A 15,528-nucleotide genomic window follows, 5' to 3' on the forward strand; every position below is an offset into this window, starting at 1 on the left:
TTTCCTAGGGTTCCTTTACTGCCTCTCTACCCCAGAACACCAAACCCTAGCCGCCATATCCGTTTTTGAGCTGGATCTTGCCTTGTAGAGTGCACTAAAGCTTGGAGAAGGAAGAAAAGCCTTGGAGGTGCAAGAAGGGACTGTAGATCCGAGATTAAGAAGACATTTCAGACTAGTTGGAGGTAATAAGTTGTTGCTTGGACTCCCTTTGCACCTAGACCTATTCTATTATGTGAGTTTTGGTCATTGTTGGTATGATATGTAACTAATCCGAGTTGGAGGTTCAGATCTGAGGTTGCTACCTCAGATCCATGTTTTTTTTGGTCTTGAATCCCCTAAAGTATCATCCCTTGGTATGTTGAAGAAGTATGTTTGCCATAAACCCTAGTTTAGGGTGTTTTGAGCCTAGATCTCTTAATCTACACGTAAAGTTTGCCACTTTACGTGGGGGATAGTCCCTAGAAGTATGGATCTATGAGTTGGAAACTCTGTTTGGCTCGAAAAGCCACTGCATGGATTGAGGACTGGATAGACTCGGCGAGTAGCTTGAAGATGAGGAGGAACTCGACGAGTAGGATGAACAACTCGTCGAGTCGGATGAAGTTAGGCATGGACTCAGCGAGTTGGATGAGCAACTCGACGAGTTGGTTGAAGATTGTCTAGGACTCGGTGAGTCTGTTCTTGGACTCGGCGAGTCAGATCGCGAAACCCTAAACCCTTCGAGTTGGGGCTCGAATCAGTGAGTCGGGTGGTGACTCAGCGAGTTGGACAGGACAGGACTTGGAACTAGTTAGACTCGGCGAGTCGAGTCGCGAATAAGAAAGACCCAGAGCATATGAACTCGGCGAGTCAGTAGGTAGACTCGGCGAGTAGGGTTGACCCAGAAGGTTGACTTTGACCAGGATTTTGACCTTGACCAGAATTGACCTAGTGACCTTTGGAGGTCAGTTGGACTAAGTGTTATATTGATATTGGTACCTCGAGGAGCTAGTGGAGCAGCAGTTGAAGTCAGAGGTCAGGTAGCAGTCAAAAGGATTAGCAGCAGCAGTTCAGCAGCATCAGGTGAGTTTCCTTCTAGTAGGGACGGGTCTAAGGCCACAATGCCGGCCCGTTCAGTTAGCAGTAGTTTTCGGACTTCGATCCGATGCAGTAGTTAGTATGTTTGATGCCTTCGTGGCTCAGACAGGATTTATGTGTTATGTGTTCCAGGCTACGGCCCGATGTAGTATGCAGTATATGTGTTCATGCTAGTTGATATGTTATGCTATGCTATGTTCAGTCAGCTTCCGGACTTCGGTCCGATGTAGGGGGCAAGGCCCCAGTTAGTCCGGACTTCGGTCCGATGCAGGGGACAAGGTCCCAGACAGTTTCCGGACTTCGGTCCGATGTAGGGGGCAAGGCCCCAGTTAGTCCGAACTTCGATCCGATGCAGGGGACAAGGTCCCAGTCAGTTTCCGGACTTCGGTCCGATGTAGGGGGCAAGGCCCCAGTTAGTCCGGACATCGGTCCGATGCAGTGGGCAAGGCCCAGTATGTGCTTTATATGTTATTGCATGGTATGTGTTAGATTAGGGGAGCTCACTAAGCTTCGTGCTTACGGTTTTCAGTTTTGGTTTCAGGTACTCAGTTTTCAAAAATGGAGCTCGGGAAGATTGCAGTGCACACACCATAGTCAGATAGCCTGGGAACGTTCGACTCTGATAATGATATTATGTTTTGAATTAATACTCGAGAATTTATGTTATGACTTATGATACAGTTTTTCTAAATATGATTTTAGTAATGTTTTTAAAGAAATTTTTGGGTTGTCTTTTTGGGTCGTTTCACAGAGATAGATCGCTTATTAGCCTAAATGATCTAAATGATAGTCATAGTAGTCATTAAACGGAGAGCGTACATATAGAGAATGTCTAAATTTGACTTAATATGAGAAAGTTATGATTTTGTTAAGATTCAACACATCAGTGTGCAACAAAGATATCGAAATTTAGAACGGTCAGTTGTTAGGAAAAACAATCGACACGAGAGTTGAAGATCTCGTCCATGCCTATCCGTCAATATAAAGACAGTCGAAAACAGATATAGTATAAGAGACTTATGATTTTACGCGGACTTTAACCGTCTATGCCTGTAAAAATATAACTCTAAAAATAAATTTAAAATTAGTCAAGTACAGAGTCTAAATAAAAGTTATAGATCTCATCGATAGTTATGCAGGGATATAAAACTTGTCGAAGACAGAGCTCATATGAGCAAGTTATGAATTTTTTTAAGCAGTCATAAAAATTCACGCGCGAGCAGCACATACCTGACACACCACTCAGATCGTAACATGTGGCACCATAAGATAGTAACATGTCACCCCTTATGACCAAATGCATGGTGTGCACCTGATCTATGCGCAACATGCATTTCAAAAAGTCTTATAAATAGCCCCGTTTCGTATATGCCGCTCATATCTTGCCCTTACAACCCCTCTCTCTCTCTCTCTCTTAGTTCTACCTCTTGTAGCCCATTTTCCTTAGTTTTTTGGTAGTCAGCGAAGCCCTGCGACCCCTTGAGTACCTGAGTTGTAGTAGCCACCGAGTAAAAGTTCTGCATATACATATTCAATACTTTTAGTCAGGAAAACTCTATAAGTATCCCTACACTTACTAGGCTTCAATGCAAATTATGGTTATCATCATAAGTCGTTAATATGAACATGTAATTAAGATTTATCAGTGATTCCAAGTCACAATGTTGATTGATCTATTTACGGGAGTGGTGTCTAGGTTAGATTTAGTGAGGTGTTTAAAGTGGAATTTCCACTACAAGAAAAACGCGATTTTGCTAGGGAAGGTCGCTATGGAACGTATTTTCGTTGTTAATCTGCAATGGATCGTGATATGGAATGTCGTTCCATAGCAATTTTGCTACCACATTGTCAACGAATTTTATTTCTGGTAGCGAGAATGGGACTTGCTAGGGAAAATGCTACTGACTCCATATCCGTTGGTATTATGCTACCGATAGTTCTATGGAACAAAAATTCGCAGCAATTTTCCGACGACATTTGTTACGAAAAAACTTTCCGTTGTACTGTTGCTATGGAATTAATTATCGTGGTTACTAGGCAACGGAGTTTGTGAAGGAAACCAAATCCATAGTTGATTTGATATGTAAGTATCATTTGTAGGCATTTTGCTAGGGAATTCTGCTATGAAATATGATTTCGTTTGCTTGTTTTCCTATGGAACAAAACGCGTAGCTAATTTGTGACGACATTTGTTGGGATGTTGTATGTTTAATTAATTTTCTTATTCTATTGATGAATTATTATTATGATCAATGGAATTTGTAAGATATGGTTTGAATAAAATGTTTTTGAATTGGTAATATGTGGCATAAACTAATAGCAAAAAATGTAAAAATGAATTAGAAAAGTAGATATTGCTAGAAAGCGGACTCGAATGTAAGCTTATGCTAGAAAAGGACACAGTTAAGCCAGTTGTGTTAATCAAGTTTTGTATAATTTCTTGAAAAACATAGTATAAAATGACTAATTAACCATATAATTTTATTAGAACGCAGGCCCAATTTTTTCTAGGGCCTGTGCGGTTGCACCTCTTGCACACCTTTAAAACCGGACATGTTAAAGTATATAGTCTATGTAGATTATTTTCCTTAATAACAAATTCATTATAAACTTATTTTTAATTCCATTAACTATACTTCATCACAAAAATAACATGGATTTTATGTATATTTCTTCCTACTCAAACAACATAGCAAGCAAAAATGACTAAAATACCCTTTTAACATAATTACGTAAACATAAAACCAAAACAAAATTATAGTAGTATACAACTTCATATACAATAAAATATGAACACTAATATTCAATGTCCAATCTATTATCAACCATTTATATTTTAAAGAAATATACAAAACCTACCATACTCTACATACCAACGACAAACCATGCAATATTTTTGTCGATCCTCATCCTTTTCATGGCCTATTGCAAATGCACATTTAACAGAATGATGGGGGTATTCACATTGGAATGTGATGTTATTTGTTGTAAGTCTATGAACAACATCAATAGCCCGCAACAACTCTTTGACACTATCAACAACACTCGTATACTCCCCATCATCTGGAACTACCTAGCAAAAATAGGCATCAAGTAATTGTAAACCTACACATAAAAATATCCATCAACTAATCCAATGTATCCTTTTCAATACCACAGTAAATATTATACAACACAACACAACTAAATAATAACCCCAAACTACAAACATGCCTTGATTAACTATATATATATATATATATATATATATATATATATATATATATATATATATATATATATATATATATATATATATATATAATTTACATATATACCATATATACATACCTTCATCACATTGATGAGGCCCTCTTGAAATGTAGATCATTCCAAGCAAATAAATTGCCTCAAGATGATCTTCATCTACTGCTTGTCTCAACAAAGTCAATCCTAAATCAAAATTGTCATAATAAAAGCACTCCTATTGTTGACAGAGTAACAATATCAATATATAACATTAATGACACTAAATATTAATAAATGGTATAAATTATATATAATTACTGAAACTACACATACAATTCCTTATCTGAACATGGCTTCAATGTTATTATGCAATGCACATGTGCGTATAAATAAATCAGCTTTCAGATTTTTGGGACCCATTCCTTCAAACATATCAATGCATGTTGTTCTGTACACTTGAGGATCATCCCCCGCTTCATACATCTTCTTTGAACTTCAAACATTTAAATACACGGTAAATAACAAATAAATAAAGTTATATATCATCAAATATACATTCATTAGTTGATGTTTATTAAGTTTACCAAAGTCTTGCAGAAACGATGTTTTTCGCATACTTTACCCCTAATACTACAAATATCCGACTCAAAATCTCTAGTGGGAGATCATCTAACAAACAACGACTTCTAGTATTCAACATTCTACTTACAAAATACACATTGGAGTAGTTGATTTCATTTTTTTTTAAATTAAGCGTAACTATGAAAGACAGTGGAATAGGGTATGGAAAAAAAAAAACTTACTTTATGATGATCTGGTCCGGCGGAGGACAAGAGTCTATTATCGAATAAAATCGTTTTTAAGAACGATTATCCTTCGACGATTTGGGGGTTTTAGTATTTGTATGCAAATTTATCGTCCGGAAAAGTTGAGATTTTCTGAATGGTTGAAGAACTAAAACGCCGGTCCGACGTTAGAGATATCATGGCGCATTACCGATTTAGAGTGCAAAAAGACCAAATTGCCCTTGAAATCATTCCAAATATGTGAATACTAAGGGTATTTGTGTCAAAACACATTATTCAAATATTATAACCTTTTATAGCTTGGTAACAGTGAACTTTTGATTGTTGATTTGAAAAAGACAAAAATAACATATATATCATAATCCATAATGTAATACATTTATATTAACATTTCACCAAATTACTAGTATATATTCATGTATTAATATATATATTAAAAGTGGAACAAGATTTTAACAGTAAACTTTGTTACTCTAGATTTTAGATACAATAGTTTTTTTTTGTTGCCACTTTTAGTCTGTATGTTTATAGTAACTTTTTTTACTTTAATGTTAGCCACAATAGTTTTTCTTTGTTGCCACTTTTAGTCCCTATGTTTATGCCTTTACAATTTTATCCCATGCACAACATGGGTTCTCCACTAGTTGATATTAAACCAAATTACCAAATCTAAAATAAAATACATGTATGTTTATGCCTTTACCATTATATTTTATACGTATTTAATACTAGGAAAGAATAAACATTTGCTACATACAACTATAATCACAATACAATATAAACACTAATATTGAAAGTCCAAAACACATTATTCAAACATCCTTCCAAACTTTTACTCTTTTAGTCCCTTATTAACAACACAACATATTTACTAATCAAGTAATTACTTATCAAGTTAATTACTATATATTTGTATATTAAACCAAAAGAATGTACATAGCATTAATTGTCATAATATTAAAGCACATATAAACAAACTACTCATAAATTATACCAAACTCCCTAGAAAACCTAACAAAACAAGCATCCCACAAACAAATTTCACACCTAAACACCCAATTGTATCCATTCACAAAAGCATCTGATACACTAATTACAGACTTATGCATTACACAAGTTCTATGGAAGCCATGGAGGTGTACATGTTTCTTCCCTTCCCTATTTAAGTTGAGATGAACTTTAGAACAAGTTGCTCTAATATTCCACTTACCTTTTGCTTTGTGGTAAGAATTGTTCAACATGTCCAAAGCTTCTTGCTTCCTATGTCTCCCTTCAACCATCACCATCATTCCCAAGACAAATGTTGAATCCAAATGTCTCAATGTAGATGCTTCTTCAAACATCATTTTCCTTCATGATTAGCTTCTAAGAAAAATAACTTCATCTGAAAAAAAACATTAAACTCATAACTTCTAGTTAAAGTAATGCAAAACAAGAAACAAATTAATTAATACTATGCATATATATATATATATATATATATATATACATATATATATATATATATATATATATATATATATTTAACAATGTACCAATCCATTCCTGAACAGACTATTTGGGTTTCTCATCTCTATGCATTTGTTGACAACTGTATGTTTTTGGTCAGACCAACCACGAAATCGTAATCCATCTACGTCCATATGTTTATATACTTCATCCCTTTTTCCTGCCTCGTTAAACGATTTACAACTGCAAACGACACATAACATCCACCCCAAAATGTAAAGACAACTCAAATACACTTGTGAAATAGAATGATCGAAAACAAAACTTACACACTCTTCATCCTAAAAGCATCAACTGCTGAAATTTTTCCTAAGTCGACTATTATTTTCTCCATCACTTCCAATGGCATGTCTGTTAGCGATTTCCTTTGATTTCTTGATTGCATCTTCGAAGAAGTACTGACTTCCATAATAATAAACCTTCACTAAGATAAAGATTCTGCGAAAATGATTTTAGGGTTTTTTGATTGTCGGAATTTTGAAATTGGGGTTGTTTGCAAGTGACTGAAATAAGAGTGAAGAACTGAAACAATGTGTTTCGTCGGAAAACATTATGGCGCCTAGAAGATGTTCCACTATAAAATGACCAAATTGTCCTCATAGATACAATGACTCATATTTAGTTATTAAGGGTAGTTTTGTCAAAAGTCATAATTAAAAGAAAATTCAATTTCTGAGGAAAGGGCTTAATAGACTAGAAATGCAAAGGACTCAGCGAGTTCATAGAGGAACTCGACGAGTTTGGTCGAACATTCCTGATTTTGTTCATGGAACTCGGCGAGTCCACAAGGGAACTCGACAAGTTATACTAGGAAGTTTCGTTTTTGTTGAGAAGGCAGAACTCTGCGAGTTGGAGGAAAACGCGACGAGTTAGATTGCGATTTCACGATTCTGTGATTCATAAGAATTCGACGAGTTGAAGGGTAAACTCAACGAGTTTAGTCAATTCGGAGCGTTGACTTTAACTTTGACTTTGACTTTGACTTTGACTTGACCAGAGTTGACCTTAAGGTTTATGAGTATGGAATGGTATCTAAGGGGTTATTTTGGTTCAACGAGTGAGTCACTTATTCCGGGTAGAGACATTTCAGCTATCATTCGACAGTGAGGTGAGTTCCCTAGACCAAGGTCTAGAAATTACATTGGCGGAACTTCGAGCTGATAGCTATTAGAGTTCGGGATCCTAAGGACCTCTAAACTTGCCAAAATGCGCTAAAATCTAAGAAGAATTTGGACCAAAAGAAGTAAAATTGATATATATATATATATATATAGGGAGAGAGAGAGAGAGACAGACAGACAGAGAGAGAGATAGAGTTTTCGATTTGTATGGAAAGAGTGAACATTGAGCAACTATTTATAAGTTGGAACTTCTGGATGCACGCCGCACAAGGGCCATACATGTTGCGCACATGGTCAATGTTCTTGCCCAGGTGTGGTGACACGTGTCGGGATCAAGCTGGTTCTACGTGGCGGCTTCTAGAAGGTCATGTGTGAGGCGTAAACGTGTGCAACGGAATTCAAACTTTCAAATTATATAACTTCTTCATACGAGCTATGTTTTTGACATTCTTTATATCTACACGTACCTATCAACGAGATCTACAACTTTCATTTAGACTCCATCTGCTAAGACCTAGTTCATTACCATGGGGAGCTTATGTACTGTTTGTAAAGAAAAAAGATAGTACAATGTGAATGTGTATTGACTATCGAGAGCTAAACCAAGCCACGATAAAGAATCGATACCCATTACCTAGGATAGATGACTTGCTAGATCAATTGGAAGGAGCAACCGTCTTCTCGAAAATTGATCTCAGGTTAGGCTATCACCAATTAGAGATAAGGGAGCAAGACATTGAAAAGATAGCCTTTAGAACAAGGTATGGACACTATGAATTCCTTGTTATGTCCTTTAGACTAACAAATGCTCCAACGGTATTCATGGATCTGCTGCATTGATTTTGTAACTTTTTCTTGATAAATCAGTAATAGTGTTTATTGATGATATTTTGATTTACTCCAATAACAATCAAAATCATGGCAAACAACTCCGAGAAGTACTATAAGTCCTAAAGAAGGAGAATCTTTACACAAAGTTCTCCAAGTGTGACTTTTGGATATAAGAGATACAATTCTTGGGTCATTGTTGGATTAGTGTCTAAGTCCATAACTATTTTGGTATGTACTTGACCCGATGGTGCATGGTCCTTTTGGGTTGCCTTCACCAAAGCAACTTGATAGGATGAATTATGGAGAGAGAAGATTAATTATGATTTATTAATATATTATGAGAATAATATATTAAAGGAGAAATTATATTGTTTAATTAATATTAGTCAAGAATTAAAGGAGAAATTATATTGTTTAATTAATATTAGTCAAGAATTAATTGATAATTAATTTTGTGGCTAAAAGAGATTAATTAAACTTAAGGGACTAGAACTGTAATTATAAGATAATTGCATTTGGGTTATGGATTACCTTGGAATAATAGGTTGGACGAATTCTATGGGGAAACCCATTAGAAATCGTCCAAGGGTTATTCTAAAAGGGTCCATGGGCTGCTTAGGGCTTAAGCAGTCAAATTAAGGTTTCCTAGTTGAAAACCCTAATAGCCTACATGTATATATAGTACCCTTAAGCCCCAAAAATGGGGATAAGAGTTCCACTAGGGTTTCTGGACGTTTTGGGCAACCTCCTCTCTCCTTATTCTTCATCCTCCTGCTCTTGATGTTTGTAAGCCATTAGAGGAGTGACACTTGTGACTCTAAGCTTTCTAAAGTCATTACAAGGAGGATTTGAGATTGTTGTTGCTACATAATAATCAAAGGTAACTCTCTAAACCCTAATTTCAGTTTATAATATGTTAGATCTAAGATTGTAAGTCTTGGATACATTGCATGTATAATAGAGAAACCTAGATCCAAGCATTAGGGTTTGCATGAGCACATAGGATGTTCTTATGGTTAAAACCCATCAATATTGTTAACCGGGAAGGCATTATGGTTGACCTAGCAATGATAGAAGTCGTTATGAAATGGGAAAAGCCAAAGAGTCCAACAAAATTTTGTAGTTTCATAGGATTGGCAGGCTACTACCGAAGGTTCATCCAAAATTTCTATTCTATCATGGCTCCATTGACAACCCTGGCCAAAAAGGGAGTTGTCTATACTTCAAGCGAGAAGCAAGAAAAAGCTTTTGGTGAACTGAAGAAGAAGTTGTGCGAAGCACTAATCCTCGTCCTACCAGAAGGAACTGATAAATTTGCGGTTTTCAATGATGTTTCTAAGATTGGATTGGGATTTTTCGTTACCCAAAGAGACAAGGTAGTAGCTTACGGCTCGAGACAATTGAAGCCCCACGAGCAGAATTATGCGACTCGTGATCTAGAGCTTGCGGCAGTGGTTTTTGCCCTAAATATTTGGAGGCACAATCTTTATGGAACCAAATGCAAACTCTGTACGGATGATAAAAACCTTCAATATCTCTTCAGTCAGAAAGAATTGAGCATGAGACAAAGGCGATTGATTGAGCTACTCAAGGAATACGATTGCGAGATCCTTTACCACCCATGTATAGTGAATATCATATTCAATGCCTTAAGTAGAAAAGTGATTCCAGAAGGTAAGAGAGCTAGATAATTGAAGATTAAGGTGAGGTCAATGACTGTGGAAAATATCAAAGAAACACAGACAAGGGCTCTGCCAGAAGGTGATAAGAAAGAAGAACATATATGCAAGACATTTGCATTTGAAGAAGATAAGCAAGGGTTAAAGACGTTTAAGAAACGCATTTGGGTACCAAAATTGGGTGGTATAAAAGATCTTCTTATGGAAGAATCTTATAAAACCATGCATTCTATACACCTAGGAATTACCACAATGTACTTAGACTTAAAACCCTATTACTAGTGGCTAACAATGAAGTTCAACATGGCAACTTACGTAGCAGAATGCTTAGCTTGTGCAAGATTAAAGGCACAACATCAAAAATCATGAGAGAATTTGGAACCCTTATCAGTACCTATAGGGAAGTGGGATGTTGTTCACATGGACTTTATAACTAAGTTGCCAAAGACAAAGAGAGGTCACGACATAATCTGGGTTGTAGTAGACCGATTTACGAAGAGTGCGCATTTCATAGTCACACAAGAGAATTAGTCTATGGATATATTGGCAGAGACCTACATAAAGGAAACCCTTTAGGATTTATGGAGTATCCTTATCTATCGTGTCAGATAGGGACAGTCGATTCACTTCCAGATTTTAAAAGAGTTTGCAAGAAGAATTAGGCACAAAGTTGTGTTTGAGTACTGCCCATCATATACAAATGGATGAACAGAGTGAAAGAACTATCCAAAGTTTAGAGGATATTTTGTGGGCATGTGCATTAGATATAATTCACTAGTCTTTGGGATGCTCACTTACCATTAGCAGAATTTACCTAAAGCAATAGTTATCATTCCAACATCAAGATGCTTCCTTATGAAGCACTATATGAAAGGAAGTGCCATACGCCATCATGTTGGTTGGAAGCAGTAGAGAAACACTTTGCAGGTACTAATATAGTACATCAAACCATAGAGAAGTTGAAAGTGTTCAAGGAAAGGATGCTAGCTACTCAAAGTTGTCAAAATAAAGCTATGCGGACAAGAAGCGATGACCGATAACATTTGATGTGGGTGATAAAGTGTTACATAAATTCTCACCATGGAAGGGACTTATTGGATTTGGGAAGCATGGAAAGTTGAGTCCTCATTTTATAGGACCATTCAAGGTACTTTAAATGATAAGGAATGAATCTTACAAGCTTGAATTTCCTGTTGAACTAGAACATATCCATAATACATTTCACATTTGTTACTTAAGGAAGTACTCAAGAGAAGAAGTGGATATGCTTCCACTCTCAGAATTAAGGATTGATGAAGATAGAACGTTGGTTGAAGAGCCTAAAAAAATCATTAATTGTAAGAGGAATAAATTACATCAAAAGATTATTAAGTTGGTGCTAGTATGATAGAAATATATGACAGGACCGAACCTCACCTGGGAAACAGAAAGCGAAATGAAAATTTGCTATCCTCATCTGTTTGTTGATGCATGATTCCAGGACAGAATCATCCTAAGAAAGAGATAATTGTAACGCTTGTGTTTCCTGCTATAATATTCATAGTCTATAATCACCTTGGTCAACTATTGTAGTTTTTTATGAACAAATAAGAAAGGACTATTCTTATATTCATGTGTTTATGTGTTTTATACGATCTTTTATGCAAATTATATAAGTATTTAATAATAAAATGAAAATACACGTCGAAAATAAAAGGTTATTTAGGAAAAATAACATTAACCTAGTTATAGTATACATAATAAGGATTCAGAAGATATAAGGAATGTTTGAATCTGACTTAAAACGAAGAAATTATGATACTTTGAAGTTTTGCGTTAAATCCGATTTAGTTGCGGATGTCGCAAAATAGTGAATCATATATAGATCCCTTATTAGCCTAAGTGATCTAAAAGAAAGGCATAGTAGTCATTAAATTGAGAGCGTGCATATAGAGAACATCCAAATCTGACTTCGTATGAGAAAGTTATGATTTTTCTTAGATTCAACGCAGCAGTGTGCAATGCTGATATCGAATTTTAGAACGGGCAGTTGTTAGGAAAAACACTCTAAACGAGAGTTGAAGATATCGTTCATACCTATCCGTCAATATAAAGACATTCGAGAACGGATATAATATAAGAGAGTTATGATTTTTACACAGACTTTAACAGTCTAAGCCTGTAAAAATATAACTTTAAAACAAATTCAAAATTAAACGACAGATTCTAAATAAAAGTTGTAAATCTCATCGATAGCTATGCATGGATATATAACCTATCGAAAATGGAGCTCATATGAGAAAGTTATGATTTTTTTTAAAAAAATAAGGAAAATTCGCACGCAACAGTAAGGGGCGCGACGCGCACCTAACATACCACCCAAATCGCAACACGTGGAACCATAAGAAAACGACACATCACCCCTTCCAACCAGATGCATAGCGAGCACCGGATCTATGTGTGGCGCACATTTCGAAAAGTCCTATAAATAGTTGCATTTTGTATATGTTGTTGATATCTTGCCCCTATAACCCCTATTTCTCTCTATCTCTCTCTCTCTCTCTCTCTCTCTCTCTCTCTCTCTCTCTCTCTCTCTCTCCTTCTTGTAACCTATTTTTCCTTAGTTTTCTGGTAGTTAGTGAAGCCCTGCGACCTCCTGAGTACCAAACTTATAGTAGCCATCGAGTATGAGTTCTACCTATACGAATTTCAAACTTTAATCAGCAAAACTCTATAAGTATCCCTACATTTACTCTGCTTCAGTGCAAATTATGGTTATCATCGTAAGTCGTTAATATGAACATGTAATTAAGATTTATCAGTGATTTCATGCCATTATACTGGTTGATCTACTTACTAGAGTGATGTTTAGGTTGGATTTAGTGGGGTGTTTAAAGTGGGATTTCCAAACAGTATAATCTGTATACCAAACGGACCCTACCTCCGATATAATCCTACATGGTTATTCCTTAATTGATAGATCTTGATGTAGGCATTGAGATTGTTGAGGAATCTAGACTATTAAATATAGTCCCCATAATTATGAAGCTAGACTAAGACTTAGTAATTTATACGTTTAGGTCTTTGAGAAGTGTTAAGGCGAAGCATTGCTCTAACCTGTAGTCACCTATTTTTTAAAAGTAAGTGCATATTTACTTTCAAGAGTATAATTTCATATAAGTATCTATTAAATTCTAATTGTTTTAATTATACTATGTGCTACTTGTATACCTGTAATAATAATGCGTACAAGGAACTGTATTGGACATAGTTTGCCTTTAGTATAAGTCTGGATTAGTCTAGGTAGAGTGTCAGTGCGCGTGACACAGTTTGTCGTTGCGCCCGGGTGTGCAAGAAGAATTTATGTTCCCAAGAAAGTTTATATCTTCTATATACGAGCTCCGTTTTCAATGGGTTTTATATCCACACATAACTATCGATGAAATCTACAACTGTCATTTAGAGTCCATCAGCAAGTTTTGACTTTATTTTTAAAGTTATATTTTTAATAGTCCTAGACTCTTAAAGTTCATTAAAAATTCATAACTCTCTTATATGATATCCATTCGCGACTGTCTCTATATCGACGAATAGGTATTAACAAGATCTTCAACTCTCATTAGATTGTTTTTCCTAACAATCAAATGATTCCAATTTTAGTTTCTAACTCGGATACTACTATGCTGAAATATTAGAAAAATCATAACTTCCTCTCACGAAGTCAGACTTGGGTGTTCTTTATATATACGAAATCCTCGTCACATATACTATAACATTGGCTAAGATTATTTATCATAATTAGTCCTCTGTCTGAAAGTCAATTTTAACGCTTCTAATAGTCAAATTGACTACCCCTAATTTGTGAGTGTTACATGTGGTGCATCTTTGCATTGAAGAAGACAATCAAATGGATTTGAAGATGAATTTTCTAAGGTTCATATGGTGGAAGCTAGTCAAACTTCCAAGAACAAAGGCAACGGAGCTCACAAAGGGAAAGGAAATCGTAAAAACCTAGGCCCCAAGGCAGGAACTTTCAAGAAGAAGTTCAAGTGTTACAATTATGGCCAACTAGGTCACAAGGTTTCAGAGTGCCCGTAGCCCAAATGGGAGAACCATCAAGCAAACATGGTAAATGGTGACATGGAGTAGTAGCCATGATAACTGATCACACGACTATGGTCTCACATGTGAATATCATGAATATCAATTCGAAGGAGTGATGGATTGACATGGGGGCTACTCATCATGGTGTCATGAGAAGAGCAGTTTCAACACCTACAAAGAAGTTGAAGATGGTGTAAAGCTCTACATGGGAAATGCGGCTACCACGGATATTAAAGGTGATGGTGATGTTGTTCTCAAAATGACACTAGGGAAAGATGTGAAACTTAGGGATGTTTTGTATGTTCCAGAACATCATAAGAATCTAATGTCGGGTGGTTTGTTAAATAAGTTTGGCTTTAATCTTTGCAGAATTTGTTGCCTATGCTCCTTTTATGCCGCTCTTAAAATCTGACAAGGGAATATGACCTATTGCAATAGGCACTATATGGAGATGTTTGGTTTCCAAGTTGACTATGAAAGGTGTTGGTAAAGAAATGACCAAGTATGTTAATGATTTTCAGTTTGGGGTCAGGGTATCAGGTGGCGCTGGGGTCGTATTACATAGCGCCAATAGGATGTTGAGTGAGTGCCATGATGATTGATCTCTTTCCATGCTTACCGTGGACTTCTCTAATTCCTTTAACCTTATCGACAGATTCGCATCACTTCATGAGGTTAGATTGAGGTGTCCTTCTATATCCTTGTGGGTAGAATTCTTATATGGTCAAGCAACAAGGTTGTATCTAGGCAACACATATATTTGGTCCACTACTAGGGTTCAGCAAGGAGACCCCTTGGGACCAATTATCTTTGCCATTATGTTGCAACCGCTCTTGCATAATATTAGAGACAATTGCAAGCTTCTTTTCCATTCATGGTACCTTGATGATGACACACTTATTGGAGATTTGGAGGAGGTGGCCAAAGCGTTGGACATCATTACGGTGATTGACCCAAAATTGGGCCCTCAGCTGAATATCAAGAAAACCGAGCACTTTTGGCCCTCATGTGATTGTAGGAAGCTATGTGAGGGGCTATTCCCGGCTGGCATTGGGAGGCCACCTTTGGGGGTGAAACTTCTTGGGGGAGTTATTGGTAAGATGCTAGTTTTATTAGCAGCTTAGCCATAAAGAGAGCCGAAAACCCTGTGAATTTGATGTGTCTTCTTCCACAATTATCTGACCCCCAGTGTGA

Source organism: Lactuca saligna, chromosome 8 (genome assembly GCF_052625555.1).
Source record: "Lactuca saligna cultivar CGN05327 chromosome 8, ASM5262555v1, whole genome shotgun sequence".
NCBI lineage: Eukaryota > Viridiplantae > Streptophyta > Magnoliopsida > Asterales > Asteraceae > Lactuca > Lactuca saligna.